Source organism: Alligator sinensis, unplaced genomic scaffold, assembly GCF_000455745.1.
Source record: "Alligator sinensis unplaced genomic scaffold, ASM45574v1 scaffold576_1, whole genome shotgun sequence".
NCBI lineage: Eukaryota > Metazoa > Chordata > Crocodylia > Alligatoridae > Alligator > Alligator sinensis.
Genome location: NW_005842819.1, coordinates 297,028 through 310,886, shown reverse-complemented (window position 1 = coordinate 310,886; position 13,859 = coordinate 297,028). Strand labels below are relative to the sequence as shown.

The 13,859-nt window shown below is 39.6% G+C and overlaps 1 protein-coding gene across 10 annotated transcripts in view; it reads left to right on the top strand.

Moving 5' to 3' along the window:
* The window catches only part of HIVEP2 (human immunodeficiency virus type I enhancer binding protein 2), a 189,608-nt gene that overhangs the window by 1,376 nt on the left and 174,373 nt on the right, over window positions 1–13,859 (top strand). The window contains exon 1 of one of the 10 annotated variants that reach the window (XM_025191459.1): window positions 10,830–10,905. The exons of the other annotated variants lie outside the window; for them this stretch is intronic. The gene's annotated coding sequence lies outside the window, so the exon portion shown is untranslated. Of the gene's footprint in view, window positions 1–10,829; window positions 10,906–13,859 lie in introns of those variants that run through there. 10 annotated transcript variants of the gene reach the window in all.

The window sequence follows — 13,859 nt, the reverse complement described above, 5'->3', positions numbered from 1 at the left end:
GGTTATGTGGGGGCGGTGGAGACGTGTGTGTGGTACATACATGAGAGTGAGTGTGTGGGGGGGTAGATACATGCGTGTGTGTGTGCATGGGGGTAGATACATGAGTGTGAGTGTGGGGTAGATGCATGAGTGTGTGTGGTAGATGTGTGCGCGCATGGGGGTAGAGACGTGAGTGTGTGTGTGTGTGTGTGTGTGTGTGTGCATGGGGTAGAGGTATGAGTGTATCTGCATGGGGGTAGATACATGAGGGTGTGTGTATGTGGTAGATACATCAATGTGTGTGGGGGTAGGTACACGAGCGCGCGCGCGTGTGTGCGCGCATGGGGGTAGAGTGTGACTGGGGGATAGATACATGAGTGTGTGTGGTAGATACCTGCGTGTGTGTGCGTGCATGGGGTAGATCCATGAGTGTGAGTGTGTGTGGGGGTAGGTACATGCGTGTATGCGTGCACGGGGGTAGATGCATGTGTGTGTGTGTGTGTGTGTGTGTGTGTGTGCGCGCGAGCGTGTCGGGGGCGGGCCCTGGCCCGTTCCGGGAATGTTCCATGACGTGGAGCAGGCCGGGGAAGGGGGTGACCGAGGGGCTGCGCCGCTGCCGCCGGAGCAGATGTGCTGCCCCCTGGAAGGCCAGCCGCTCCCCGGGGAGCCCGGCTCGTCTGTCCGCGCGGGGGATGGGGGAGGCTCCGGCCCTACCTCCCAGACCGGCTTCCCCCTCGCCGGAGCGAGTGCGTTATATAAGAGGTGGCTGCAGGTCCGGCTGCCTCCCTCGGGTTATGTAACACCGACCCCCCCTGCAGCCGAGCCCGCCCCCCCGCGCCCAGCCCCGCGGGCACGGCCGGCTGCTGCCCTGCAGGGTTGTCCCCAGGCAGGGGGCGGGAAGGGAGGCTGCTTTCCCCAGCTTGCCTTGGCCTCTAGTGCCTCGGGGATGATGGGAAAATCAGATGGGAACGGGAAATCCCAGGTTGCAGCCTGGCTCGAGAGTGCTTCCCCCAGGCGGGCTGCAGGTCTTTCCCCTTCCCCAAGCGTTTCCCGGACATGCCCCTCTCCTTCCTCAATCCAGGGCATGGCATCACCCCGCTTTGATACCTGGGGGCCTGCAGCAGAGAGGAAGGAGCCCCTCTTCCTGCTCGATTCCATGCACTTCCAAGCCTTCATTCTCCAAATTATGTCATTTTGTGCAACTGATATAATGAAGAGTCCCATTTAGGGAGGCTCAAGGCCCTTTCTCTTCCCAGTATTTTCATGGCAATGCTGCTTTGCAGAGCCTTCTTCCTTATGGGTCCGATATGCAGCTGGAATCCCAATCACTGTTGCCCTCACCTAAAGGCTTCAACTGTTTGGGGCTTTTCTTTTTTAATATTAAAGCTCTGACCCTTAAGCCACTAAAAAACCCGCGTTTCAGGAATATGCAGAATATTGTTTTTATTTCTAAGCTGCTGTCTTGACATAGCAATCAACCAGATAAAACGTGTACTAAAAGTATGACTCTCAAAACAAATTGCAGGGATTTTTGAGGTACTGTTTAAATGAAACTAATGGGAAATGACCTTTTATTAGAAATATTTTTTTAACCAGCATTTGAATTACATTTTGGCTCTTGGGGAGGTCCACAAAAAAACAATTGGGCTGCCCATCACAATAACCTAATAAAATCCCCCTGAATTCTGACTCCCCAGGTTATGATTTTCAAATCTTACAGGGGGCTTCTTGTCTCTTATGTCCCCCCCCCAGTTCTCCTGTAATTCAAACCCAGTTTTTAACCCATTCCTGTTCTTTCTGGGCTGGAGCAGGTTTCACCATTGGAATTTGGCTGGTTCTGGTTCTTCCGAAGGGCAGTGGAAAGTACATGCCGAATGAAGGGCACTAATTTAGAATTGTGATAGTTCTGTATCCTAATGGCAGTAGAAGGCACATGCAGAATAAGGGATACTAATTTTCTGATAAACTGATCTTACACTGAATCTATGTTGTATTTTATTATTAAAGTGGGGGAAGTTATTAAAGTGATTTGCAGAGAACACAAATAATTCCTTGCTGGGTATGTCACTGTATGAAGCTGTTTGAGTAGACACAATCTTTCCCTCTATGCGCAGCATCTAGCACAAAGGGTCTCAGATCTCGATTCTAGGTGATACTGGAACATAAATGATAGTATTTATGAAAGTGAAAGGACAGCTGGTCAGTCATGGAGTTAAAAGTAAATTCTGGATCCAATTCTTTAACTCTTTACGTGGGCTAAGTTAAACTCCCTTCAGGAACTAAACTTCTTCAGGAATTTAATCTTCAGGTTAATGTAAGGACAGGGTACACAGTCATTTGTACTTTGATGATGAAAATGATATGTAAATGTGTTAGTGTAATATAATTGTTTTTAAAGGCTTTGTCTGCTAGGTAGGTTTGTAGTCTTCAGGCATACTTTTAGTGCATCTGACTCTCAAAACTCTGGGTTTTTTTACCCCTGTATTTTCAGTTTCTCCTTGATTCTAAAGTTAGGGGTCACTTTCAGCATTCTGGGGATTTGGTGGGTTGACAGATTCAGTATGGCTTTGATTGTTTTGCCTGCTTCTAAAATATTGTTAACACAGAGCAATGTGCTGGATTTGTATTATTTTTTGTGCTGTATTATTATTTCTTTATTTCTGTAAATAAATTCGAGATTGCTTTGGGTTTTGCCTGGGCAAAAGGTAGAAACAATGTGGCACAAAACCGAAGTATGATTAACCTGGGTATAGTTGTTTAAATCTTCTGACTGCTTAGTATTATACAACATGTAGCATTCATATTTACTGATTGTTATTAACAGCAAGGGATATAAATACTATCTGTATTTAGTCATACATTTCAGTTAATTTGGTACTATGAGGGTAGAGTAGAGCAGAATTTGGCCTAAAGTACAAATCTGGAAGACATGTAATTGAAAATTAACACAGCGAAGGCCTATTGTGTGGCAACAGTGCAAAACTGTTCTTCACAAAGACATATTTTGAGATCCTCAAGTGACTGGATTGCCTCCTATGTGAGATCTGTTTACAAACCATCTTGTTACCATGAAGACAAAACAGAGAACCATATGCATCCATGTGGTTCTTGCTGAATAATGGTACATGTGTCTGCTTGAATGTTTGGCACTGTAAAGTGTTTAGATTGCTTGGTGGCAACTTAATGCCTATTCTCTTGGTATGTCAGCTCTAATACTTTTAAAAGAGCACTTTTAAAAATACATTTGAGATACCAGTCTTAATATTTACAGGCTGAGCTTAAAAACTTCAGAGAAAGAAAGCTTATCATAGAGGAGTAAGTTTAGTGTATACTCCATACTAGACGTTATTTATTTATTGGTATTTAGATGGTTCCTTTTGGAAGGAGCAGTTGCAAACTGGGTTTTAGCAAAAGTGAAAGTAACAAATGCCATTTTGGTGGGTTTTTTCCCCTGAGTCATTAAAAGGACAGTTGCTGATACTACCATTTGGGGAAAGGCAGCTGGAATACGGAAGCAGTATGTCTGGCAGCAGTGGTTTACTTTGCTGAATGCTGTAATCCTTATCTTTCAGAGGAAAAATGCCTGCTCTTAAACAATTTCACTGTAGGTGGTAAGCTGATAAGATCAGTTATGTGACATGTAAATTATTGTGAAAGAAGAGAAGCCATCTGTCTTTCAAATTTCAATAGAGTGGGGGATTGTAATAAAATGTGGTTCCGTATTCATATAGATAGCTGTTAGTCCAGCCCTGGAAATGGGGGAGTACAGCTGGAATTTCTTCCATGTGATTATTACTGGTTTTTGCATAAGAATTCCAGATAAACTGTCAGACTCGCATGACAATTTTCTCTAGTTGGCTCGAGTCATTAACTTAAATCAGATACTCTTAAGAGTTGTATTCTTTATGGTAGTGGCATTCAGAGGGGGCAGAGGAAAGAATGATCTAATTCACCTCTGTTTTCCAGATGAGGTAAAAATGAAAAAAGATATGGGTTTAAAGGGTCTGTTTTCCTAACAAGGGACATGCATAATTTTTATTAACTGTGATGGGTTGTAGTTGTCAACAAAAGTTAATTACTCATTCTCCAGAGAACTGAACAGAAGGGTATGCAGAGACTGTATGCCTTCTGTACTTGATTAAGGTATGGTAAGTGACAAGGAGACTTTGCTGTTAATTGATTCTTGCCAATGTTTCTTGAAAAGAGACAAAGTCAATCTAATATTGCTTAATGCTGTTTTTTTTTAAATCCAGTTTTTACAGTCTCCTTTACATGGTGCATTCCGAGTTAAAAAAAAAATAAAGTTGAAAAATTATTGTTTTCCTCACCTGGTGAAGTTTATAAGGATCTTTTCAGCAAAAGGAACTGATTACTTAACAGTACAGAGGAAATAGTTAAATGACTAGGGCACAAAGTAAAGACATGGAGGGAGGAAAGAATAATAAGGTGTTTCACTAATATCTTTCAATCATATTAATCTTGGATATTATTTTCATGATACCGGGTTCTAACCTATCAGGCAGAAATGTGAACTTTTTTTAATGGTACCAAAAGCATATATCATTAATTTTAAAAAAGATATTTTCAGATATTAACAAGTATCTCTAGCAATTTTTAGGAATTCTTCTATTGCATCAAGTTTTGTTCCATAGGAAATATAAAAAAGGAATATTTCATAAGGGCCTCATTTTTCTTTCTTTAATGTATGCAAGATTCTTAAAAGCATGAGAGCAAAACTCCTTTGTAAGTGATAGTAACTTTGAAAGTTTTTAAGAACAGGTTAGACAAACACTTGACTGAGTTAGCTGAGATAGGGATGATCCTGCTTTGAGCAGGAAGTTGGACTAGATGACCTCCTCAAGTCTCTTCTAGCCCTACTTTTCTCTGGTTTTATGATGACCAGGTTGCTCCATGCTAACCTTTCTTCTGAGCTGAAGAGATCATCAACAGGGCTAAAAAAGCATACTAATCTCCAGGAACATCCAATTTTGTTTACCTTGTGATATAATTTCTCCTCCTTCCCTTCCTTGTTCTATATATGCTGAACATATGTTTGTATCTTAGATTATATACGGCAACTTTGTGGATTATGGCTTACCTTTTTACTGGCCTTCTGATCTGGATAGCTATAAAATGGTCAGATTCTGATCTGTATTTACTGGTGTAATAGCAGTGATGTCTAGACCATCTCATTTTTGGCCACTTCTTTGTTTGCTTATCTGTCTTAGTATGTGCCACTATGGGCTTGCATTCTTTCACATTTTCCTGAGCATAAAATTGAAGGCATAGTTGAAAATCTGGTGTTTTACATTTTCATTGATTTCTGAGTAAGGGTAAGTTTTATATGAGTCAGCATATAGTCTCATCTGTTTTTTTTCTATGCTTCCTCTGGGTGGGCACAAAAGGGCTTGTGCACACAAATACAAACTATTGTTTTTAATAATACTAGCATAGATAAAGTGGTATAGTACACCAGTGTGGCAACAATGATACTTTTATAAATGTTATAATTTATATGTGTACTCTGAGCACCTTTATAACTGTATGACTGTGGCCATATTTGGGATTATACCCACTTAACTGTTGTATAAGGTTAGGTCTTATTGCAAGTTTTCTTTTTCTGAAAAATGATACATTGTCTTTGGTTCAGAACTTTTAGATAGTTTATAGGAACATTTTGCATGTTTTATACTGGTTCTTACTTTTTTTCTCCATTTAGTAGAAGTTTGATTTACCTTCAGTGTATTTGACATTCTTTCTCTTCTTGCACTTCCCAATGTCCAAAGACAAAACAAAACAAAACATCAGTTCTCCCTCCCTTCAAAAGTAATTTTAAAAATATTTTAAGTCTCTGTTTTAAACTGCAAGTTCACTTGATTACAGCCTTGACAGCTGGTACTCTTACTTAAATTATATTTTCATTGGCTAAAATCTTTGGTTTTACACAAACTGCCAAAAAGGAAAAGGAGTGCACTGTATTTTTTTTGAAAGGTGCACTTTAATTGCTACTTTATGTTATAAGAGAGGCCCAAAACTTGATTGCTACAAAAGTGTTTCTTTTTAGAATAGTGCTTATCGTAAATTCTATATAAAGATTACACCGGAAAGAAGCTACATAATTTGCATGTATAGTTTTGTAAAAAAGAGGTGAAGGGAATTGAAACTACATGTAAAAGTCAACCTGTGAAAAAGTATGGGTTTGAGTCTGTAAATTAAAAATTAGATTGGGAAAATATGATCATATGTTCAATATTTTAGTATAATGTGTTTTCTGACCTTTAAGTCTGCAGTAATGCTATGAACCTATGGTTTCAAACACTTCTCTTGAAAATATCTATTGAAAAGAATGATAGTGTTAGAGTGATGTTTTAGCTTTGATGGGCCAGGAATTATGTGAGGGGCAAGGATTTTTTGGGGTGATATCTTTTAACGGGCCAACTGGAGAGTTGGGAAAAGGGTGGGGTGGGTACAGAACTGGGCCCTATAATTTTTCATAAAGAGTATTATGAATAAGGTTTGATATTGAAGACTTATAATAAGCAGTTCAAAAATTTGAAAGAAATACTCAAATACATGTACAAAACATGATATAATTCATAAAATATAACAAAAATATTTATTAAAAAGTTTTATTTAATGAGCAATTGTCTAAGTTAAAAAAATTAATCTTTTCAGTCAGGGTGTTTTGCATATTTTGTCAGCATGGTATCAGTGTGGTCTTCATTTGAATTAAAATAGTGCTTTCTCCATTTCCATGTTTTTATGGAGTTTGTTTTGAAATAAAATAAGCATGGGGTGCGTCCTATTGTACAAACACAAGGACCCATATGTTAACTATGAAGTAAATGTGGCACATGCATAGCACTTTGTTTACAGTAGGGTAATTCACTAAAAAGTGCATGTTAGATTTTTTCAAGATAACTGTATAATACAAATTTACTGCATACCTTTTTAATGGTGACACTAGCATAAAACCTACTATTAAGTCATATGCATTTTGCCTTTAATTTGGTTTGTGGCTATCATAAAACAAAAATAACTTTTTGTTGCCTAAACATGTCAAAACTAGTCAAGAAACATTTAACACACTGATTTATGGGCTAATAATGGGGGTGTTCTTTGTTGACAGGAAGATGTGATAATATTTAGTTACAGAGAATGGTCAATATGCAGCAGAACAGATGCTTGTGATGAGAATTAGCAGTGTCTGGAATAAGGTTCAAGGATTTCTAAGTATATTTCTACTCATTTTGGAATTCCACATGTATTGTCTTTAAGTGATTCCCAGATAAAATGCTTCTGATGACAAGTAAACATCACCAAAAATAAATTGACGAAAGCAAACTTGGCCCTCATTGAAACCTGTGCTACCGGATTGCCTAAAGTTGTACCTTGTGTATTTTCTTCCTCTTGACTTCAGCCTGTGTGCCCAGTTGTAACTGATTCCCTGGATGTTCCAGGAGACAGAGTAAAATCCAACTCAGTCTCTCCTAGAAGGCCAGAGATATGCAGAGAGGAAGAATAAAAAAGTAAAAAAAAAGTCACAAAATAATTCTGGTGAAAAAACAGGACTATAAATAAGTTGAGCAGGTAGACCTACTGAGTTCAGTGGTGGCATTTTTGCCTAGTCACTTTCGAGAACAGGACTAAACCATGTAGTTTATATGAGCCAGTGTGTGTGTGTGTGTGTGTGTGTGTGTGTGTGTGTGAGAGAGATAATTTCTAGCATCTTGGTGCAGTGGATTTTTTTTTAAATCTTACAATGCTTGTTTTACATGTAACTACAACTTGTGAAAATAACCAGAAGGAAGATAATTGCATTTGTCTTCTAACAAGATTACATGGTCCATTACATTTGTAAGATTAAATGCATTTGTTTTTCTTGCTTGGTGGGACAAAAATGATTTTTAAAAAAGAAAAACTGGACGTATACAGATTCATAGAATTAAAACCTGATCCTGTTGAAGTCAAGAGTTTCTCCATTGACTTCACTAGAACCAGGATTTCATTAATGGGAGAGCCATGGGAGTTTCTTAATTTATGACAACAAAGGCAAGATTTTTCTATCCTTTTGAAGATAAGAAACCATCCTTATGACAATCTGATTTGATGTGCATAACGCAGACAATAGACAGATCCATTTTAAATAAATAAATGTTTAGAAGAGTTTTTTCTTTACTATACCTTCCAAAGTATTTGTATGTAACTGTTTTCACAGCCCTTCTCAAAAGTGGAACACAAAATGTAGCATGTTAATCGATGATTTGTGCCTAGTCCTCCAGTCCTGATAGAGGCAAAGTTCCCACAGAAGTAAATGGGAATTTTGCCAACCGTAAGATTGAGCTGTTAGATACAGTCTGTAAGTGCTCCCTAAAACTTAAGTTGTGGGCAGATTATTTTCATTTCATTTGACTTTTTGATATATAGTTGATTCCTGAAAATGCTTGATTAGGATGTTACCAATATACCTGAACCAGTGTGAGATTTTCACTAGGATTTTAGTTTCTAATAAAAGTAATGTAACTGATGAAGAAATCATGGTCTGATGTTAGCAAAATAGCAAAGATTTTGATTTTTTAAATTTTTTGTGCTGCTAACTCCACAGTTAATGTGGTAGGAAGGAAACTGGGATGAAGACAATGGTATAGAAGCATGTGTTGCTGATGTTGACCTCCATTATGGGGATTGTTCATGAGCAATCTAAAGTCTGCTTGTAGTTACATACTGTTCACATCTTTTATTTTTACCACATTTTTTAAATTCCCAGGAAAAAAATGTACAGAATTATTCATGACTTTGACCTGATTTATCATGGCAGGTTATGAATGCTCTTTAGAAAGCTTCAGAATGATCCATTCTTTACTAAAGACTATAATGTACTTTGGTGTAACTCTTAGCGCTGGCTTGGAAAGCTGTCTTTGGAAAGGAGCAGGATTACAAGGCAGCACAATCACAACCTGGTAGAATTGTAGGGCAGTTCACATAGTGCATCTCTTTTGCTTTGTTTGGGTGTTATCACTGCTTTCAGTCCCCAAGATATTAAGAGGAAGAACAGAGATATGTTAAAGATATTCAGCACCAGCTGAATCTGTAGTCAGATGTTGGCTTGGTTCACCAATAATTGAAAGACATTACCATCTGGTAGCTTTTTAGTGGCCTCCATGAAATAAGTTTGTGATATTTGTGTAATTTCATAAGAACAAAACATTTCAGTTGTCATGTTTGTGAACAGTCTCAGCAGAGAGGCATGAATGGGCATGCAAATGGAACTGTGGCTCCTCTGAAGCAGAGATGGGGAATGCTTGTCCTGCTACTTGGCTGTGCTGATTTTATTCTCCAAGACTGATGATGTGATACTTTTTATGAGGGCTAAGGTAACTTGCAGACAAACAGTGACAAAGGCTAATTCTTTAAGGAGGGAAATCCTCCACTGCTTTCCTCAGCCTGCAGAAATGGTGCCTAGTGGTTTTGTAATTGCTACACTACATCCTGGGCACCTTTACAGAAGAAGTTAACTGTGAAGTTGACTAATTAGCTCTGCAGTAAAGTGTCAGTGTCTACATGCATGGTGCTATTATGCTAGAGTAAGCTAATTAACTCCGTTGTAGGATAGTACTACCCAACACAAGTACTGTCTTAAGGCAGAATTATTTACTTTGTCGCAGTGCACGTGTAGATGCTGATCAGGGCTGGTTGGGGCATGAGGGTGCTGCAGTGAAGGGCTGGCAGCTGGCTAGCCCTGCATTGTAGCATCCTCATGCCCCAGCTAGCCCCTCCGCAGCATGTTGAGCTGGGTCAGAGTAGCTCCAGGCTGGAAGACTGATGGGGCATCTGCTCCATCCCTGCTTAGCATGCTGCAGTCCCAGGTGTATGTGTCAACACCACACCTGGGAGCAATAAATTCCAGTGCGAACCGTGCCAGAGTTTATTGCGTCCAATTTCATGTGTAGACGTGCCCACTGATAGGTAGTGGTAGCTGAGGCCTTTGCTCATTGTTTCCCACTAAAGGTGAGGTGGCTTAGATTTAGTGGATCTGAACAGCCACAATTTTAATTTTCCTTTACCCTATTCCTCAAACCACCTTTCGCATTACAAGGGAAGGAAAGGCATGCAGAGACAGGGTCACACTTTTTCAAAGCATGATCTAATCCAGTGGTTCTTAACCTTTTTATATTCTGGGCACCTCTCCGTAACACTTTCTTGTATTTGGCACCATCCTGGTTGAGAACTACTGTTATGCTTCATCAGCTAACCTCAGTGGTTCTCAACTGCGGTTATACCATGCTGTTTCTGGGAGTAGCATGCAGGGTTGAACTGGGAAGGGCTGCTACAGAGTGGGCACTTCTGTCTGTCTGATAATCCTAATGCAGGCAGGTGTACATGCTTTTGCTGCAGTTCTGGTCTGACTCTACATGAGGCACACGGAGCACTGACAGTAGTTGTGGCATCCATGCTGCAGGACCCTTGAAAGGCTCTTGTAGCATCCCAGAGTGCTGCAGCACCCTGTTTAAAGAATCATTGATCTATATTATTTGTAGGTCCTTCTTTACATATGGGATAAGTGTAAGAGAGGGGTATTCTTTCTGTCTAGACCTTGCACCCTTTGAAATAAAGCACAAAAACCAGAAAAGGACAACACTAAATGTGTATGTTCAGATGGAAGCTAGTCAGCAGTGGAATACAGAGGGGAAGATAAGTGTGTGCAGAGGGTTGTTAATGTGACTGACAGTGAGGCATTCTTCCCTACTAGAAGTTATGTTTGTCAAACCAAATTTCCCTATTACATAACATCTCCAACATAACTGTACTCTTACTATAGCTTTGCCTCAGCTGAGGCTTTTATATTTTAGCTGCAAAAGTCATGTGAACATATGTCAGCCAGAAGCTAAATTTCAAAAGAAGTGGCTGTCACCATCTTGGATTAATGTAAGTGGTAATATTCTTTAATTTTTACTGTTTCACTCTTCCTTGCTTGTCTTTCACTCAAGGCATTTCATGGCAGACCTTCTCTCACTCAGCATGTGAAAGTATTTCTATTTACATTTGCTTACACGCCATTTTGGTTTAATTTAGTTGCAGTGTCATTTGATCCTGACCAGTAGTTGCTTAACCAGCACAGAAGGCAATAATGGAAAACAATTTTGACTGACTCTGTCTCAGTCAAGTGGATTGTCTGGCAAACGAAGTGTGTAAAAATAGATAGTGTGATTATTTACAGACACGTGGGCTATAGGACAGAGGTGCCCCATACTTTCTGGCTCAGTTCCATAGGGCAACCATATATTGTCACCATATGGAGGAATGATACTGGTGTTTGGTTCTCAGTTACAGAATACACTTCAGCTCTGCTGCTAGATTGCTATTCTTTTTAGAAAATGGATGTAAATTTGTATAGAAAATTAAAGATTTTGTTTTTGTCATACTGCATAACCAGGTATATATATTTAGTCTTGATACAGTGCAATGTAGCTGGAATAATGCCATCAGAGTTCGTGGTCTCAGATTTATATTGCTTGTAACTGAGAGCAAAATTTGTCCCAGTCTTACCTTTGATTTGTCTTTTAATATTCTTATAAATAATGTTAACATTTCAAGCTGTTAATGTGTAGACATTAGCTTCCGTGTATGTGCATGCACACACCTGTACATGTCCACATGCAAATGCACGCGCAGGTCACATCCAGATGAATGCAGCCCTGCAGTATGTGGCACCGCAGACACGTCTGCAGCACCACATACTGCAAGTTCAATTGTTCTCTGTGCTGCAAAAGAGCAGCACAGAGGGGTTTTTTTTGACTGCTGCAGGGGTAAAAAATCCCGTGGAAAAAGAAATTGGAGTGGTGCACAAAGCGGGAGCCTGGCCGCCCAGAGCCACATACCGCTGCCAGCTAGGTTCTGCATGGCAGGATCACTGCTGCTGCAGCCCCAGAAGGTCCCCAGAACCCCCAGTAAGGCTGCTGGGTCCAACCCAGTGCTGGCCCCAGCCTCCTCTATCCCCCCAGGGTAACTTGCCTCGCGCCAGAATATACGTGGCACAGGCGTTCCCTGGGGATAACAAGCATCAGCACAAGGGGCGCCACTGATAGTTGTCCTGGGGAACCAAATGTCCATGCACATCTGGACGTGTCTACAGAGTTCTAGTATGTTACACTTGTATTACTTGGGTTTAACTTAATTTGTTTTAACAAATTATTTTATGTTTGCATTGGTGTAACTGATACCAGAATCTGTTCAGGTGTCCTTTCCAAAAAATTATTTGCCATGCACTATTCATTGCTTATAGGATTGTGCCATAATAGTCAATACTTCTCCCAATTGGTAGATGTATGTTAGTGGTTCTCAACCTTTTTAGACTCAAGGTACCTCTCGATAGATATAAAACACCAGTCAGACAGTGTCAGCTCTTTGCTTTCACTCAGTTTTGACTACAGAAAATAATAGAGTAGTTATTTTTTTTGCAAAGAACCCAGAAAGACCACAATAGGTCAGAATGTTTTTAACACTATGTATTCCTATTTGAAAACTTTGCATTTATCTTGTGGTTCATGTTTGCACACCTAACAGTATACAAGTATTTCATGACACCCCATGGCATGCCTAAAAGGTTTTTAAAGCATGCTGGGGTGCTGTAGGGTCGAGAATCACTGGTGTAGATTCCATTATTCTCTGTCTCTGGGTCAGTCAGGGTCATATTCTGTTAGATGCCAAGTTGTCATTTTTGCCTTTTCAAGTTGGGGTACATTTAGTTTCTTTTTATCACCTGTTTTCTGAAATAGCTAATCATTTCACCTTATTCTGCATAGAAAGTGAAGGGATTTTATTCTGAGACTTCACTGATGATTCATGAATTGGCTCCTGACAGTTATCTTGTATGTAGTGCTTATTAACCCTTCTAGTCCATTCATCTTAGCACTGTCTGTACTACAGTTATCAAGGCTCATGTGGAAACCTGCCAAAAGAGTCAATTCCTGAATAGATTAGGTTTGTAAATAGGTTGCAAACATGCAAAATATCACAAATGTAATTCAGATCATTCCAGTACTTCTGGTTCAGCTCCTTGACCGCCAGTAATTCTGAATATGGTGTCAAGCACAAATCTCTTTGTAGACCCACGGTGTTCAACTTAGTGCACTTAACAAGAAAAGGTCTCCCAAATGGTGCCCAGGAAATAAGTGGTGCTTGCAAATAAAGAGAAAATCTTGCCATCTTGAATTAAATCCTAGTTTCACTGTAGCTGCAAAATAGTAAAATCTCAGTGACATCAAGGACAGGATTTTATCTTTCAGTTTTGGATGAAACTCAGTTTGAATCCTTAAGATAGTGGTTAGAGCACATCTTTTTCCCTTCTTGCTGCCAATCTCAGCATATAACTGGAAACCTTTGCCATTCTGGGTTTCTCCTTTAGCATATTTAACATCACTGGATGAGAACACTGGAACAAAATATCTACATGGAAATAACATGTAGAGACTTTAACTAAGGAAAATATTAAAAAGTAAGATACTTTTAGTTGAAATTGCCATTATTTCTAATGATTGGTCTATATCAGGCAAATAATTCTGGAAGTAAAGAGTAAGACATATTCCCTGCCCCAAGGTGCTTTCAATGTCATTTGAATTGAAAACATTTATAGGATTAGGGACAAAAGTGCAACAGATGGTAGTTTAGAAGATGAGAGAAACCTGAATCTCCTTTTAGTTCCTTCATGCTTCCACTTTGCTGATATGTTTAGGTAGGTCTGACCCAAGTTTAGCTAAAATGCCATAATTTGTGACATGAATGAGCAAATTTTTAAACTATTGGTGTTACTCAGCATGAAAAAGATAGGAAGTCAGTAAAGCTTTATGGTCTGATTATATTGATAGGGTCCTTCAGATCCA